Source organism: Loxodonta africana, chromosome 21 (genome assembly GCF_030014295.1).
Source record: "Loxodonta africana isolate mLoxAfr1 chromosome 21, mLoxAfr1.hap2, whole genome shotgun sequence".
NCBI lineage: Eukaryota > Metazoa > Chordata > Mammalia > Proboscidea > Elephantidae > Loxodonta > Loxodonta africana.
Window position 1 is genome coordinate 648,344 of NC_087362.1, and position 19,188 is coordinate 667,531.

At 43.0% G+C, this 19,188-nt stretch overlaps 1 protein-coding gene across 3 annotated transcripts in view; it reads left to right on the forward strand.

Annotated features, from left to right (window-relative positions):
* Positions 1 to 8,610: 8,610 nt before the first annotated feature.
* ENPP6 (ectonucleotide pyrophosphatase/phosphodiesterase 6) overlaps positions 8,611 to 19,188 on the forward strand; it is a 337,158-nt gene continuing 326,580 nt past the window's right edge. The window contains exon 1 of one of the 3 annotated variants that reach the window (XM_064273537.1): positions 8,611 to 9,115. The gene's annotated coding sequence lies outside the window, so the exon portion shown is untranslated. The remainder of the gene's footprint in view (positions 9,116 to 19,188) is intronic. The other 2 variants (XM_064273538.1, XM_064273539.1) reach the window with 2 other exon arrangements.

Consider the following 19,188-nt stretch of genomic DNA (forward strand, 5'->3'; position numbering starts at 1 on the left):
TATTTATTATGAATAGTACTGCTATGAACATTCACATACAAGTGTTTGTTTACCTGTTTTCAATTTTGGGGGTATAGACCTAGGAGTGCAATTGTTGGATCATTTTTAATGAACCACCAAACTGTTTTCCACAGTGGCTGTACCACTTTATAATCCCATCAGCAATGGATGAAGGTTCCAATTTTTTCACGTCCTCGTCAATACTTATTATTTTCTTTTTTATAACCATCCTACTAGGAGTGTAGTGGCATGTCATTGTGGTTTTGAGTTGCATTTCCCTAATGAATAATCTGAGTCCCTGGGTGGTGCAAATGCTTAATGTGCTCAGCTGCTAACCAAAATGTTGGAGATTCAAGTCTACCCAGAGAAGCCACAGAAGAAAAGCCTGACAAACTACTTCCAAAAAACCAGTCATCGAAAACCATATGGAGCACAGTCCTACAATCTACATGACATACATGAGGTTGCCGTGGATTAGAATCGACTAGATGACAACTCTCTCTCCCATGTGTCTGTCAGTTTGTCATGCTGTGGGGCTGTGCATGTTGCTGTGATGCTGCAAGCTATGCCACAGCTATAGAAACTTGTACATAGACCAAGAGGCAGTTGTTTGGAGAGAACAAGGGGATACTGATTGGTTTAAAGTCAGAGAAGGTGTGTGTCAGGGTTCTATCCTTTCATCATACCTATTCAGTCTGTATGCTGAGCAAATAATCCAAGAAACTGGACCATATGAAGAAGAATGGGGCATCAGGATTGGAGGAAGACTCGTTAACAACCTGTGTTATGCAGATGACACAACCTTGCTTGGTGAAAGTGAAGAGGACTTGAAGCACTTACTAATGAAGATCAAAGACCACAGCCTATGGATTGCACCTCAACATAAAGAAAACAAAAATCTTCACAACTGGACCAATAAGATGATAAACAGCAAAAAGATTGAAGTTGTCAAGGATTTTATTTTACTTAGATCCACAATCAACACCCATGGAAGCAGCAGTCAAGAAATCAAGAGATGCATTGCATTGGGCAAATCTGCTGCAAAGGACCTCTTCAAAGTGTTAAAAAGCAAAGATGTCACCTTGAAGACTAAAGTGTGTCCGACTCAAGCCATGATATTTCCAATCGAATTATATGCATATGAAAGCTGGACGATGAGCTAGGAAGACCGAAGAAGAAATGATGCCTTTGAATTGTGGTGTTGGCAAAGAATATTGAATATACCATGCACTGCCAAAAGGATGAACAAATCTGTCTTGTAAGAAGTACAACCAGAATGCTCCTTGGAAGCAAGCATGGCGAGACTTCATCTTACATACTTCGGACATGTTGTCAGGAGGGTCAGTCCCTGGGGAAGGACATCATGCTTGGGTGAGTGGAAAAGAGGAAAGACCCTCAACAAGTCTTCAGTGACTGTAACAATAGGCTCAGAACACAGAACAAAACGCTGCCCGGTCCTTTGCCATCCTCACAATCGTGATTGTTCTGTGTAGAGAGTATGAGTGCCAGGATGATGTTTATGTCCCATTTGCTCTCAATAATCACTATAAGTCATCTAACAGGAGCTTCATGCATGCTCAGTGATAATAACTGACTTTGATGAGAAGTTATAGTACAGTACTTTCACTGCTATTCTCCCATTTGATCCTCACATGGGTTAGGAAGAGCAGACAGGCGAGGAAAGTGAACTTTAGAGAATTTAAGTTGCAGAGAAGGACGCTGAACTCAAATCTTCATCCTGTAGATCCTGTCTCTTTCTTTCTAGTGTATTCCAGTTTATGTCACCGGGGAGTATGACTTCAAGAATGATGAGGGCACAGGGCTTTGCAAAGCTTATCTGATAAAAAAAAAAATTCTTTGGAGGCTAAGAAGCCAGTGGCTGATTCAGACCTCCAACCATACTAAAGCTTGGATATACCCACCGGTGTGGGCAGAATATATGCTTCTAATTGAGCAGGGCAGGTGAGGCTTTATACACATGCGTCTCTGGTACAAATAGCTTGTTTTGTCATTGGATGTGATTATCTTGCTATGGGGTGAGTATTAAGGCCTTGGCCAGTAGTGGCAGGCTTGGTCTTCTTTGACATGGATGGACGTTGCTGTTGTAAATTATTGGGAAGTGGCACGTCCTTAGATGGGGAACCACAATTCAGAAGGTAGGCCTTAGGCCAGTTTGAGAAGGAATCATGAGATTTTCCTGAGCCTCATTTCATGGGTCTGAAATTTGAGAAATTGAGAGGTGCTTGAAAGGATTCTAGGTGGTGGAAGTTAAACAAGACTTCATGACCTTGGAGGCAGCCGGGGTCTTACACTGAAGATTAGGAAGCTATGAATACGGTTGTATTTTAGGGCATTCAAAATGTTCTGCGCATTCATTTCCCTTCTGCCATCCCATAACTTCAGAAACATTTCAGTTAAATGCTTCAGTGTTGTATTAGCTGTGTGGAGTGGGAAGGTAGGTTGGGTGAGGCAGTCTTAGTCAGAAAAACCACAAGTGGATGGCTTTAACAGACAGAAATTTATTTCTTCACAGTAAAGTAGGCTAAATGTCCGAATTCAGGGTGTCAGCTCCAGGGGAAGGCTTTTTCTCTTGGCCTTCTCATCAATCTTCCCCTGGACTAGGAGCTTCTCCGTGCAAGGACTCCGGGTCCAAAGGATGTGCTCTGCTCCTGGCAGTGTCTTCTTGGTGGAATGAGGTTTCCCTGTCTCTCTGTTCACTGCAGGACATAATGCAATCCATGACAGGGAGGATGTTAGAAAAAAAGTTATGTGCCAACTTGGACCAGAATGTTAAATGAGGTAGGAGTGCCTCTCCCTACCACCCACGATTGAGCTCAGCAGACCTCAGGAACAGAAACCTGCAGCAGGGCCTACCTGCCCTTCCCAGCATTGGAGGTGACATGAGATTTCTCAAAGCTGGTGCTGTTTTGTAGTTCTTTTGATATTTTGAGGTCAAGAAAGAGAATACACTGCGTACCCATGCAAATGGAAGTTAAGTATTTGCTCCTTCTTTCCATGGTTCCTGGCATGCCCAGAGTGTGCCAGAGGTAATGTTGTTCTCGTTAGATGCTGTCGAATCGGTTCTGATTTACAGTGACCTCATGCACAACAGACAAAACATTGCCTGGTCCTGGTGCGTTCCTCACAATTGTTGCTATGTTTGAGCCCATCTTTGGAGCCACTGTGTCCATCTCGTTGAGGGTCTTCCTCTCTTTTGCTGACCCTCTATTTTACCAAGCATAATGTCCTTCTCCAGGGACTGGTCCCTCCTGATAACGTGCAAAATACGTGAGATGAAGCCTTACTATCTTCGCTTTTAAGGAGCATTCTGGCTGTACTTCTTCCAAGACAGATTTGTTCTTTCTTCTGGCAGTCCATGATATATTCAATGTTCTTTGCTTACGCCATAATTCAAATGCATCAATTCTTCCATCTGCCTTATTCATTGTCCAGTCTTTGCGTGCATATGAGGCTACTGAAAATACTATGGCTTGGGTCAGGTGCACCTTAGTCCTCAAAGTGACATCTTTGCTTTTAACACTTTAAAGAGGTCTTTTGCAGCAGGTTTGCCCAGTGCAATATGTCTTTTAATTCCTTGACTGCTGCTTCATTGGGTGTTGATTATGGATCCAAGTAAAAGGAAATCCTTGACAACTTCAATCTTTTCTCTATTTATCATGATATTGCATATTGGTCCAGTTGTGAGGGTTTTTGTTTTCTTTTTGTTGAGGAGTAATACATTCTATATAGTCTGTAGCCTTTGATCTTCCTCAGTAAATGCTTCAAGTCCTCTTCACGTTCACCAAGAAAGGTTGTGTCATCTGCATATCACAGGTTGTTAATGAGTCTCCCTTCAATTCTGATGACACTTTCTTCTTCATATAGTCTAACCAAAAACCAAACCAAACCCACTGCCATCAAGTTGGTTCTGACTCATAGCAGCCCTATGGTCTAGCTTCTAGTATTATTTGCTCATTATATAGATTGAACGAATAAATAAACAAACAAAAAAGCCAAACCAGTTGACTGTTGAGTCGATTCCAGCTCATAGTGACACTATAGGACAGAGTAGAGCTGCCCTATAGAATTTCCAAGGAGCATCTGGTGGATTTGAACTGCTGACCTTTTGGTTAGCAGCTGAACACTTAACTACTGTGCCACCAGGGCTCCAATTGATCGAATAAGTATGATGAAATGATACAACCGTGATGCACACCTTTCCTGATTTTAAACCATGGAGTTTCCCCTTTGTTCTGTTTGAATGACTTCCTGTTGGTCCATGTACAGGTTCCTCATGAGCATAATTAAATGTTCTGGAATTCCCATTCTTCACAATGTTATGCACAATATTTTATGATCCACACAGTCAAATGCCTTTGCATAGTCAATAAAACACAGGTAAACATCTTTCTGGTATTCTCTGCTTTCAGCCAAGGTTCATCTGACATCAACAATGATATCATTCGTTGCATGTCCCCTTCCGAACCTGGGTTTAATTTCTGGCAGTTCCCTGTCAATGTACTGCTATAACCATTTTTGAAATACCTTCAGCATAACTTTACTTGCTTGTAATATTAATGATATTGTTCGATAATTTCCACATTCTTTCGGATCACCTTTCATTGGAGAGGGTATGAATATGGATCTCTTCCAGTCATTTGGCCAGGTAGCTCTCTTCCAAATTTCTTGGCGTAGTGGAATGAGCACTTCCAGTGTTGCATCCATTTGTTGAAACATTTCAGTTGGTATTCAATCAATTCCTGGAGCCTTGTTTTTCACCAATGCCTTCAGTGCAGCTTGGACTTCTTCCTTTAGTAAAATAAATTGTTGATCATATGATATCTCCTGAAGTGGTTGAATGTCCACCAATTCTTTGTGGTACTGTGTTTCTGTGTATTTCTTCCATCTTCTTTTGATGCTCCTTGTGTCATTCAATATTTTGCCAATAGAATCCTTCAATATTGCAACTTGAGGCTTGAATTTTTTCTGCAGTTCTCTCAGCTTGTCATTCAATATTTTGCCAATAGAATCCTTCAATATTGCAACTTGAGGCTTGAATTTTTTCTGCAGTTCTCTCAGCTTGAGAAATGCCGAGCGTGTTCTTCTCTTTTGGTTTTCTAACTCCAGGTCTTTGCATATTTTATTATAATACTTTACATTGTGTGCTCTTTGAAATCTTCTGTTCAGCTCTTTTACTTCATTTCTTCCTTTCACTTTAGGTACTCTACTTTCAAGAGTAAGTTTTAGAGTCTTTTCTAACCTCCATTCTGTTCTTTTCTTTCTTTTTAATGATGTCGTCCCACAACTTGTCTGGTATTCTTCAGTCATCAACGTTAAATGTGTCACATCTATTCTTTGTATTATGGAAATTCCACATCCTTCCCCACCCCCACCCTTCCCCCCTTTTTTGTCTTTGATTAGCTGGGCCTGAAGTTTTAGTATTTATCAGTTATCATGCTCCTCTTTGCAGTCTGTCCAAACAGTAGGATATATATGATGTTAATAAATTTCTAAAGCTTAATTTGAAAAGTAACAATTTTATGGGAAGTTTTTAGGAAAATTGATGCCTTAAAAATTGAAAGCAGGTTTTTCCTGAAAAAGGTTAAAATAAGTTTCTTCTTTGGGACAGACTGTTCCCACTTGACTAGGTCCTCACCATCAGCCAGCTGTTGTGTGTGCTTGTGCTAGGGTACCATCTCTGTCACCCTCTGGTGGCACAGGTGGAGGATGGTACAAGGGGAAGAAATCATTCCTGGCTCCATACGGATTTGGAGTGAACTGTACTGTAACCTGCTTACTGCTTGTACTGTAAACTTCTGAGTCCTCTTGTTGGGAGGTTGCTGTCTTCTTCGAGTAGTTGTCTCTAAGACTTGAAAGTTGGTAGCAGCATTCTGCAGGAAGGACAAACAGACGAGATTGTCACCTCATGCTGGAGGAGAAGATGTCACAAGAATGGGCTTTGGCCAGCTTCCTCTGGATTTATTATGGTGGTGGGTCCAATAAATAAGCAGTTCCCACCAACTCAAATGCCTACAGGGGCCAGGCAATACTATCAGTGATTGAAATAGGCTCGGTAGCACTCTGGCAGATAGGAGAGTGTGAGCGCCGTTCAGTGGGAACAGCTGTTTCTCCTCTCAAGCTGACTGGTGACATGTGCTTAACCACTGTGCCATCAGGGCTTGTTGGTATTTTAAGAGAAGATAAAAATCTTGATTTTTATGTGAACTATCTTAATGGAAATATTGATAACAATTCACGTTAAAAAAAAAAAGGCAAAGCAAAACTATATGCCCAATGAAACTTGTCAGCGTGCCTGATTTGCAGCCTCTGGACAATTGAGTTCAGACGGAATTATGTGGCCTGGGGTTTGGGAGCAGTGGCTCAGGCCAGTGGGCAGGAGCCTATCTATGGAAAATAGTGCCTATGGCAATTACTTTTAAATTGTTGAATGATCTCTCGCAGCTGGTGGTGGAAGCTGCGATGGCCAATAGAAACTGCTTGTTAGTGCCCCTTCTTAAGCAGCGCCCAGGACAGGTGCACTACCTGCCATACCTTTGTTTTGCCTCTGTTTGTGAGTAAGGGATGGGATTTCCCTGGGTGGAGTGGCTTTTCCCATCATCAGTCACTCTGTGAAGCAGTCAGCCCTAGGACAGGAAACGAAGAACATAGAGGTAGGATGTACACCCCAGGGAAGAGCTACTCCTCTGCCTGAGTCTCTGGAGCATTGACCTGAACTGCTCTGTGTAGGCAAACTCAGAGAGTGCCCCTGGCCCACGGAGCCAAGCTGGGAGCCTGAATCTGAGTGACCCTATGGGCCGCTCTGAGTCACGCTCTGTTTTGAGCTTCCCTTTTGCTTTCCCTGTACTTCAGCCAGGATCAGGGAAAGCTGTAGGCCAACTTTAGCTGTGTGGAGGGGAGCAGGTACCCCTTTCTCAAGGCCTGAGTGGGTGAACTATTGGTGCCAGGGGAGTGGCCATCTCTGAAATGGGCTTGAAGTGGGGAGGGGAGACTGGTGCTCAGACACAAGGGACCTAGTCCTGACCACACACGGCACAGTCAGGGGAACTCCCAGAAGTAGCAGAAAGATGCTTTGAGGTGTTTAACTTCCTGTGTGGGCAGATGGGGACCTGACTGATTGTAATTAGTGTATTGATGGAAATCTGTCCCACTTTGTAGCCCCCAGTGGTTTAGCTAGGTCCTTTAGTTAAAGAAATGACCATAGCTATTTGGAGCTTCAGAGTTTACAAAGTAATCCACTAACGTCATCTTGTGGAATTTGTAAACAACCTTGAGGGGAAGGCAGAGTGGGCATTACAATCCCCGTTATAATGGCAGATATGGAATCTGTGGCCCAGAGAGTTTATGTGACTTGCCCAGAGTCACACAGCTAGTAGCACACAGAACTGGGATACAGACTTGGGCTTTGGGACTCTAAACCCAGGGTTCTTCCTCTCATGCGTGGGGATGAGACAAGGGGTAAGCCTCCCTAGCCCACCAGCACAGGAATAAATAAGAGATCCAGGTGGGCAAGTGGAGGGAAAGGTGTGGGAGCATGTTGGGCTTTGGCCTCTGTGTTAACCTTTTCATTGGTGACTTCTTGCTTTGGAGTGATTGACAAAGGCAGCAATGGTATGTGAGGACAGCTTTTTTTTTTTTTTTTTAACACTCCCTCACAAGCAGGGTGCATGACACCCATTCTCCAGACTATGCCGGCCAGGTTCACTGGGAAATGTGTCTTAAATCATCCTGTCCTAGTTATTACTAAGTACTCTAAAGAGCTGTGATTTCATGCCTTTCTGTTGAAGCTTTCATATCAACAGCAACTTCTATGTTGGCTTTGCACTTTTCTTTTTACAAAGTGATTTCACTACTTTTTCTCTTTTAAACCTCCCCTAAAACTTGTGAGTCTGGGTAAACCCTGTGATGTTGGGAAGAGCTATGATTGCTATTGTAAAGATGAGGAAACTTGAAGAAACACCTAGTAAGAAGTAGAATCGGGACTCAAATCCAGATCTCATGACTCTAAATCCAGTGTTTATTTTCTTCACTACAGTAATGATGCTGCCTTTTGAGTTTATGTTAAACACCTGTCCCCCACCCCCACCTTTCCCCCACACACAGGGCTTGAGAGGCCACTGCTGACTGGTCTTCAGGTCTCCTGCACAGCCCCAGCACGCTGACTGGTCTTCAGGTCTCCTGCACAGCCCCAGCATGCTGACTGGTCTTCAGGTCTCCTGCACAGCCCCAGCACACAATAGGGGCTTAATATACACTTGTTAACGTTGAACTAGAAGTCTTTTTTTCCAGCACTCTGCTCACATGCCTGTCCCACAAATTCATCCAGGCAGCAGCAGTAAGATTGGCCTATAGAGTACTGATTCTCCTTTTCTCCATTCCTTTTAAATCTCCCAGGGCTTAGATGGTTCTTGGATGGGATAAAGCATTTGCCCTAATCTATTAACCAAAAAGGTTGGTGGTTTGAACCCACCCAAAGGTGCCTCAGAAGAATGGCCTGGTTATCTGCTTCTATAAAGATTATAGTCAAGAATACCCTGTGGAGCAGCTCTACCCTGTAACACATGAGGTCACCATGATTTGAAGTCAACTCGACAGCAGTGGTTTTTTTTTTTTGGTTGGAGGGTCCTCAGAAGACATGACGTGGTGAATTCTCACAAATGTGCTAGGTGATCAGGGTGTGACTTCAACAGATTCCCGGGGTCTGATGTGTGCCTGGGTGCCTCTGCACACACCCTGCTTGCCTTCACTCCTGCATGTATGGCCCAGACACCTCCTGTTGCTAAGATGCACCCTCAGTGGAGTCAAAACAGGATGTTTGGTTTCTGTTGCATCAATACTGGATAGTAACACTGTCCAAAGATCTAAGAGTGGAAGTGAAAGAAATGCCCAGCAAAACCCGCCCATGACAGCAGGGAAATTCCACACACTGGGGCTCTAGCCACCTGGAGAAACCAGCTCTGTGGTGAACTCTAGCAGTGCAGCTGTCCTGCTAGGCCCCTGGAGCACCTGCAGAAGACGACCCTTCTCATGAGCCCTGGGCTAGTGTAATGTCGTGATGCAGATATCAACACCAACCTGATCATAATCTAAAGGTCAGCAGATGAGTCCTCTGACATTTGGGGGCTGCGGAGGCCAGTGAGTACTGTAAACCCTGCAGTGCCAAGATGGTGTGCACCCAAGGGACTTCCATGGGGCCCAGTGCCGGGCTGGGATCAGGTGGCAGTTCTTAAACAGGGTTTGGGACACAGAAGCCCACCTAACTGGGAAAGAGGTGGTGAGCCTTGAGCTGGCCTGGCTGGTGTGCTCCCCACCTCTGGCTTGCCGCAGAATGGAACGTGTTACTGCTTTTCCTTCCTGTCTTGAGCACAGCATTCAGGGCAACAACACACCCCAAGAGGTGATAGAAATAATGAGCCCAGGGCCACAGGATCCAAATAGGTACCTGTACACAGAGCAGGCCTGTATATACGTGTCTCCTGCTGAGGGAGGGAGAACCCCTGCTCTGCCTTCTGTCCCCTTGGGAAAGGATAATGTCTGCAGGCAGCCTCATTTCTTTAGGATCTTGTCTGCTTCCTGATTCTCTGCTGTGACCTTAGAACTTTGCACTATTTTGTTTTAATTAGCCTCGGAAATATGATTGGGAAAACAAACACGCCACGAATGTCCTCAGCTTCTCCCCCGTGTCACAGAACTACGTGGTTTGAGCTCGTGGTTCCGAGGGGTGTTGAAAAACACGTGGCTTCCCCAACTTCTGAGAATGAGAAGCAGATTCTAGGAGGGCGGGGATTGTCTGGACTTAAACATAAGAGGACAGCACATCTGGAGAGAAGATACCAATGCCGGTTGGTGGACAAAGCTAGGAGTTGGTTTGTGGGTGCTGTGCATACTGTAAAGGCTTTACTCACACTGCCCAGCACACAATGATGCCCATTCTTGAGGGTGAGAGCAGGTGAGGAGAGATTTCCCATCTTCCCACATCCACAAGGAGTGGCAAGCATCCTAGTGGCACGTCACACCCCTAGCAATCCATCCTTCCTTTGCCAGAGAGAGCTTTCTACAGCTCAAGCCCAGCCTTGCATGCCACTCCTCTATTGAAACCCATTTGCTGGTTCCCAGACTCAGCAGATCATGCAAGACCCTGTCTTAGTTTCTCAGTGTTACTCTAAAAGAAATACCACAAATGGCTGGCTTTAGAGACAGACATTTATTTTCTTACAGTTCTGGAGGCAAGAAGTCAGGATCTTGGCCATGTCATTCCTTCCTTGTAGGTTGTTCTGGGCATGCCTTGGCTTATAGTCAATCTTTACATGGCATCTGTCTTCCTCCATGTGTGTCTCTGTGTCTAATCTGCTCTATTTATAACTCAGAAGTGATTAGATTTAGGACCCACACTTCTATTAACATAACAAAGAAAACCCTATTTCCAAACAGGCAGGCAGAGGGGTTAGGATTCCAGCACGTATATGGGGAGAACACAACTTAATCCATAATGGTCCCTCGTGGTGTGGCCCCGTCTTATCTCGATACCTAATTATTTACAGCTCAACGAATAGTCCCTCTTCTTTCTTACCACTGGGCTTTGTTTCCTCTGTTCATTCTCATTTTCTTTCTCTGCTTGATTAACTCAGACTGCAAGGTTCAGGCTTTTGAAAAATTTCCAGGATGGCTGCCCAACACATTGCACGCCGTCTGGGTTCCATGTGTGGTACCCCCAGGAGGCTGACTGTCCATGTCTCTGGCTTTGTGTTTTGCCACACTTTGAATGGTCTTTTTCCTCTTCTGTGTTCTCTACGGCATGATGGCCTCCTTGAGCGCATCCTCTTTCTACCCAGAGTACAATTTTTTCAATAAATAAATATTGAGTTCCTATTATATCTCAGTTGCTGTCACTGTAGATGCAGTGACCAAAAATACGGCATAGGAGTGTGGACACCGTCTTCAGGAAGGTTGTGATCTAGCTGGGGATGGAGCTAGTGAACAGGCCCACCATGTCCTGTGATGTCGAGCATGTGCTCACCTAGGAGGCACTTCTACTGGTGACAGATTTCTACAAACAGTGGCTAGCTTCTGAGACCTGAGGGACAAGTCAGAATTATCCCAGTGATGGGAAGGAAAGTGATGGGAAGAGATGTGGGGGCAGGGGGACTAGCATGGGGAAAGTTCTTAGGCAAGAGAGAATAAGGCTCCTCGGGAAGCTTGAAGAGCTTGAGCTAATGTACAGAGCATAGAGTGCAGGCAGGGACTGGAAGAGAGGGGGCTGAAGGGAAAGGAAGGCTGCACTTTCAACAGCAGCCCCTTTGGCACCATTGTAAAGAAACTTGGACTTTATCCTGGGGGCAGGGAAGCAGCATTGGAGGGTTTTAGGCAGTGAATTCATGATTAGTGTCAGCTTTCAAGTAAAACAGGTCTGCAAACAAATAAATAATACTAAGTAATAATTGTCACATGAGAAAATTGTATGTGGCACAGAGAAAGCATAAAAGCCAGAGAAACTCCTGCCTTCTGGACAGGGCTTAGCATAAAGGGAACAAGGGTGAGTGAGGAGAGCTGGTCAGGAAAAACTGGATGGTTTGGTTAAAATACTCCTGCCTCAAGCAGTCGGGGGCCCCAGGAAGCTGTTCCTCAAGATCTTTGCCCCAGTGAGCCAGGAGGAAGTTCTTTACAATTCGCATCCACACCCACACCGGGTAGTTACCAACAAAAACCTTAAGTGTTTTAGTTTTAACTCAGAGTTCATTTGTTGGTGGTGGTGTTGTTCTTATTGTTGAAGGGATGTGGAAGTGGTGTTGAAGGGATATGAAAACTGTGTGATATAATAACCATAAAAGCCATGATGGTTCTCTAGTGTTGGATATCCCCAGGGATGGGGTACAGAATGGGACATTTTTTCCCAGACCCCAGTTACCGGTTGCCATCAGCTCTAACTCATGGCGACCTCATGTGTGTCAGAGTAGAGCTGGGCTCCATGTTTTCGCTGGCTGATTTTTCGGAAGCAGATTGCCAGGACTTCCTTTTGAGGTGCCTCTGGGTGGATCGAACCTCTAACCTGTTGGTTAGCTGCGAGTGTATTAACTGTTTGTGCCACCCAGGGAATCCAAAGCGAACATGTGACTAGAGCTACTGGTAGGGGTTTCAGAGGGAGGAAGAAGAGGACTAGCAAAGATCAAGAGGAAGAAGGTGCTATATTTTCAATGCCTGAGGAATGACACTCATTCCTACAGAGACCAGGGGATGGGGGGATTGTGGGTGGGTGGTAGGGGTATGGGGGTAGGGGTATGTGGTCACAGTTCCTGAGCTGCAGATTTGGAGAGATGGAATGTGACTGGGATGAGGCAAGGGGGTGCTTAGGGCATAATGTTAAATTGTTTACATAATCCTGAGACTGAGTGCCTCCCTACGTTTGGCACCTGGTGCTTATCTTGCCTCACCTTAGTCCCGGTGCCAGGGGCAGAGAGAAAGAGAAAGAATCTGGGGTAGCATAAATCGAACCATGGTATCACTAGGGAAGTCAGATCCTTGTCTGCTCACGTAGGACATGCAGAGGAGTAGCGGAACTCCAACTTCTCAATTCTTGACCCCCCCTCCATCCCACCTCCACCTTAACTCACTCCTGCCCTGCCGTGCTCTTCTTCCCTCATGGTGTAAGGATGGGCACATTTCCCTCTTCCAGTCACCCAGTCATCACAGGGTTGGGCTCCTGTGCCAGCTAGCAAAGGGAATGGCGCAGTCTGGTTCCCAGGCCTGTGGTGATGAACACTATTCAAAGCTCATCTTCTCTCTCTCATTGTTTTATTTGAGCCCCAGGTCAGCCTATGAGATGGGTGGGGCGGGGATTGTTGACTCTGCTGCATAACAGAGGCAGAGAGGCTAAACAGCTTGCAAGTGGATGTCATTTTGATGAAGTCCAGTTCATTGTTTTTTATGGTGTATGTTTTTGTGCTACATTTAGAGATCTTTAAAAATCCAAGGTCACTAAGATCCTCTCCAATATTTTCTTTTAGAAGGGTTATAATTTTATGTTTTACATTTAGTCTATGATCTACTTGAAGTTAATTTTTATGTGTGGGGTGAAGTAAACAAGGTTTTTTTTTTTTCTTTGCATGTGGTTATCCAAGTGGTCCACTACCATTTGTTGAAAAGATTTTCTTTACCCCATGAATTGCCCTGGCACCTTTGTAAAACAAAATCAACTGACCATATATCTGTGAGTCCATTTCTGGATTCTATTCTATTCCATTAAACTATTTGTCTTTCTTTATGCCAATACAACACTGTCTTGATTCCTTTATAATAAGTCTTGAAATGAGGTAGTGTAGGTCTATCAACTTAGTTCATTTCAAAGAGATACCACATGTGGGTGACTTTAATGAACAAAAAATTATTTTCTTACTGTTTAGGTGACTTGAAGTCCAAATTCAGGGCACTGGCTCTAGAGGAAGCCTTTCTCTCTCACCCTGATCTGAGTGAAAGTCCTTGTCTCTTTTTAGTGCTATTCCTAAATTCCTTGGTAATCATGTGATGTGTATCGTCCCTTCCATTTGTGTTTGCTTGTTTGCTTGATTGCCTAATCTGCTCTTTTATATCTCAAAAGATACTGCACAATAACATCTCCTCGTTAACGTAACACAGAAAACTCATTCCCAAATGGGATTATACCCACAGGTATAGGGGTTAGAATTTTTTTTTGGGGGGGGGACAATTCAATCCATAACAGCAACTTTGGCTATTACAGGTCCTTTGCATTGCCATGTACATTTTATAATCTGCATGTCAATTTCTAAAAAAAATCCCTGCAATTTTAATTATGATTGCATTGAATCTAGAGGTTAACTTGGGGGAAAATGGCTTATAACAATATCAAGTCTTTTGATACAAGAACACAATATATCTCTCCATTAATTTAGGTTATTCTTAGTTTTGCTTAGCAACATTTTAAAGTTTTCAGGTGAGAGTCTTGCATATCTTTTGTCACACTTTTCTCTATTTCATAGTTTTTTGTTATTGTAAATGTTACATTTTAAATTTCAATTTCATACAGTTCATTTCTAGCATATAAAAAATGCAATTGATTTTTTTGTATATTGCTCCTTTATCCTGAAATCTTGTTAAATTCACTTATTTGCCCTTGTAGCTTTTTTTTTTGTTATTTCCTTAAAATTTTCAGTATAGATAACCATGCTTTCTATGAGTAAAGACAGTTTTATTTCTTCCATTCCAATCTGAATGCTTTTCATTTCTTTTTCTTGTCTTACTGAACTGGCTAGGACCTCCATTACAACATTGAATAGAAGTGGTGAGAGTGGTTATTGCTTTCGTTTTCCTGATCTTAGGTGGAAAGCTTTCAGCCTTTTATCATTAAGCAGTCGTTAGCTTAATGACAAATTAAGTTCATGCTGTTGTTGTTAGGTGCTTTTGAATCGGTTCCAACTCATGTTGTTGTTGTTAGGTGCTGTCAGGTTGGTTCCGACCCGTGTGTAGAACAGAATGAAACATTGGCCGATCCTGCACCACCCTCACGATTCATTGCTATGCCGCCACTACTCCATCGGTTCGTCGCACTGTGGTAGCTTGCGTGTTGCTGTAATACGAGAAGCTATGCCAGTGGTATTTCAGATGCCAGCACGTGTTTGACCATGGTGGACAGGTTTCAGCAGAGCCTCTTGACTAAGACAGACAAGGAATAAGGACTTGCTGGTCTACTTCTGGAAAAAGTGGCCAGTGAAAACCTTCTGTGAATAGCAACAGAACAGGTCTGATGTAGTGCTGGAAGATGAGCCCGTCGGTTGGAAGGCTCTCCAAAGACAACTGGGGAAGAGCTGCCTCCTCAGAGTAGAGTCAACCTTAACGACATGGATGGAGTCAAGCTTTTGGGGCCTTCATTTACTGATGTGGCATGACTCAAAATGAGAAAAAACAGCTGCAAAATCTATTAATAATTGGAACAGCACAGGTACGAAGTATGAGTCTAGGAAAATTGGAAGTCGTCAAAAATGAAATTTTAAAGATTAATTTGAGTCATAGTGATCCTGTGTACAACAGAATGAAACACTGCCCAGCCCTGCGCCATCCTCACAATCATTGCCATGTTTGAGCCCATTGCTGCAGCCACTGTGTCAATTAATCTCACGGAGGATCTTCCTCTTTACTGATAAATTAAGCTCATAGATGCCCTTTGTCAGCCCTGTGTTCCTAATTTTTATCAGAAATGGACATTGGATTTTGTCAAATGCGTTACCTCCATCTATTATGATGATCATGTATCCATTTTTTTCGTCTGTTAATATGGTGAATTACATTGATTGATTTGAATCTTAAATCAGCCTTGCATTCCTGGGATAAACCCCACTTGGTCATGATGTGTTACCGTTTTTATACATTGTTAGTTTTTATTTGTAAAAATTTTGCATCTATGTTCATGAAGGATATTTGCCTGTGGTTTTCTTTTCTTGTAAAGACCTTTTTTGGATTAGTAATAGACTCCTGCTGGCCTCATAGAATGACTTGGAAAGTATTTAGTCCTATTTAATTTTTTGGAAAACTTTGGGTAGAACTGGTACTATTATTTATATAAATGTTTGATAGAATCCACCACTGAAGTCACCTGGAACTGGACCTTCCCCTGTGGAAAGGCTTTTAACTAAAAATTCAATTATTTAGTAGATATATGGCTATTTATGTTATCTGTTACTTCTTGAGTGAGATTTGTAGTTGTGACCTTCAAGGAATTTGTAAATTTCATCAGGGTTGTCAAATTTATTGGCACAAAATTGTTCATAATATTCCCTAAACAGCCTTTTAGTATTGCAGGATCTGTAATGATGTGACACTCTCATTCCTGATGTTGGTAATATGTGTCTTTTCTCTTTCTCTCTTTTATTCCTGAGGCATGTGGCTCACATTTATGAATCTTATTGACCTTTTCAAAGAACCGGCTTTTGGTGTCATTGAATTTCTTTTTGTTTTGTTTTCTATTTCATTAACTTCTGCCCGGATCTTTGTTATATCCTATTTTTTTTACTTACTTGGGTTTCATTTGCTTTTCCTTGTCTAGTTCTTTAAGGTGGATGCTGAGGTCATGGTTTGAGACTTTTTTTTTTCTGATATAGGTATTTAGTGCTAAAAAGTTCCCTCTGAGTCCTGCTTTAGCAGCATCTCACACAATTTGATATGCTTGCTTTCATTTTCATTCAGTTCCAGACACTTCCTAGTTTACCTTTTATTTCTTCCTTGACCTATGAGTTATTTAGAAGTGTGCTATTTACTTTCCATTGATTTGGAGATTTTCCAGAGATCATTCTAGTACTGACTTCTAATTCAATTACACCCTATTGAGAAATGTGGTCCATATTTGGATGGTCATGTGCCCAGGTAAAAATATTTATAGAGTACGGGGAGAATGGATTTTAGGGAGTCCTGGTGGTCTCTGCCACTGTCCCCTTAAGTATGTCATTATTTTACTTTCTCTATGCATTACTCTATTCAACCTTAGTGCTCAGATCAAGTAGTTAGGTGAATGCTGGGAGGTCAGGAGTCTATCTACCTGTGGGTCAAGGACTATAGTATGTTCTCTCTTTGGACAAATATCTTCTTGGAAAATGGTAAACAGAATGGCAGTACAGCTTTGTCATTTATGGGTACAATAATATTAAAATTAAAAGTTTGGAAGCAGTAGTTTTGACTTGCATGTAAGCAGGATGAAATATAAGCATTACCAATATAATTTTCACTTTGTACTTCGTAACTTTTGATTTTTTTGTAACTGAGTTTTATTGTGCTTGATAATAAAAATAACCACCATTTGTAGAAAGTTGTATTAGTTTCCTATTGCTGCTGCAACATATTGCCCCAAGCTTAGTGCTTAAAACAACAGAAGTATTTTCTCTTACAGTTCTGGAGGTCAAAAGTCCAAAAAGAGTCTCACGAGGCTAAAATCAAGGTGTTGGCAAGAATGGTTCCTTCTGGAGTCTCCAGGGGAGAATCCGTTTCATGCCTATTCCTGCTCTAGAGGCTGTCTGCATTCCTAGGCTTGTGACTGCATCGCTCTAGTCTCTACTTCCATGACCACATTGCCTTCTTCTACTACTCACTCTGATCCTCCTGCTTCTCTCTTATGAGGATCTCTGTGATTACATTGGGCTCACCTGCATAATTCAAGGTACTGTCCGCATCTCAGGGTCCTCAGTCACACTTGCAAAGTCTCTTTTGCCTTAAAAGATAACATTCACAGGTTATGTGGGTCAGGGTGTGGACACCTTTGGAAGCCATTATTCAGCTTACCACAAAGGTCAACCGTATGCTGCTTTCTGTGCTGACTGTTTTCTGTACACCATCTCTAATCCTCACAAGTATCCTGTCATGTAAGTATGATATTCAATGTTGTTGTGAGCTGCTGACTCATGGTGACCCCATGCACAACACACGAGGCTGTTGTGTTAATAGGGTTTTCACTGGCTGACTTTCAGAAGCAGATCGTCAGGCCTTTCTTCCCAGTCTGTGTTAGTTTGGAAGCTCTGCTGAAACCTCAGTACCAAAAAACCAAATCCATTGCTGTCGAGTTGATTCTAACTCCGAATGACCCTGTAGGACAGAGTAGAACTGTCCCACAGGGTTTCCAAGGAACAACCGGTGGATGCAAACTGCTGACCTTTTGGTTAGCAGCTGTAGTTCTTAACTGCTGTGCCACCGGGGCTCCTAAACCCCAATAGAATTATTGTATTCAGTTTGCAGATGAGAAATCTGAGGCTCAGAGATATTAAATGACTAATAGGGCCGCACAGTCTCTAAGGAGCAGAGACAGAATTCAAAGCCAAATGTGCCTAGCTAAATCTCATGATCCTTTAATAAATATTGACACCCCATTTTACAGATTATAACTATCGAGCAATGAGAACAACCCTACTTGGGTGGCCAAGGCAACAGTGACTTCATGAATTTGTTCTCCCATTTCCATGATTCTTACAATTAATCCAGAAATCTTCACTCCATGAGAAAAATTGTCCCTAACATGATGAAAACATAAACATGACATGGAATATGGTGAATCTTGTGACAGAAAATCACCGGCAGTGTTGAGAAAGGAGACCTTTTCCACATCTCCCTGCACAGTGAAACGTGGAGAGTGTGGGGGATGGCTTCCCTGGGTGCTCAGGTGCTCTTTGAGATTTCCTTGCGAAGGCCATGGCTGTGCTTACCTAGGTGTTGGCAGTCATTCATGTCTTGGAGTCTGCAAAGATATAAGACTAGTCATTATTTAACTGCAGGAGCTGTCGACTCCCTTTCAGTCAACGGTTCTGGGAGGCTTGTTTTCTGCTTCCTCCTTGCAGCCATAGCAACATTGTTGGGTAATCCGTGGCTGCCAGACTCCTCCCCAGCAGTGAGGTCTTTTAAAATCTGATGTCATATCCAGGACAAACAAGAAAACCCTTTTGATCAAACTAGTTTCCTTTATAACTACAGTGTTTTAGAAGAAATTTACATTACCAAATATGCCCCTTCCAGCTACTAAGGAAAGAATAATTCGCCCCTGGAGATCCTGTCTCTATCCTGGAACACGATGGAGAAATATGGATTAGAGATATTATGGATAAAATACTTGTTGGGCCAGAATCTTTAGGTGGACTATTTCAGCTAACCTTCATAACTACCTTAGGAAGCAGATCTTAACATTATTGCCATATTACCGATGAGAAAGTTGAAATTTAGAAAGTTGAGCCATATGTCAAAGCTGCATATCAGTAAGTGATGGAGCTGGGATTTGGGCTTGCTGTGTCTGATTCTAGACTAGAGTCTGTGCTGTAAATACTCTTGCTAGTCTGCCTGAAGTTTAATATGTTACTGTGGTTGTTAGCCCCCGACTCATGGCGACCCCCTACGCAATAGGACTGGACCATTGTGATCCGCAGGGTTTTCGTTGACTGATTTTTTGAAAGTAGGTCTCCAGGCCTTTCTTCCTCATCTGTCTTAGTCTGGAAGCTCTGCTGAAACCTCAGCACCATAGCAACACACAAACCCCCACTGACAGATGGGTCGTGGCTGCACTTGAGGTGCATTGGCCAGGAATCGAACCTGAGTTTCCTGCACGGAAAGTAAGAATTCAATCACTGAACCACCACTGTGCCCAAAGTTTAGTATAAGTGCTGTATATTATATATGTTTATCTCATTACCACCA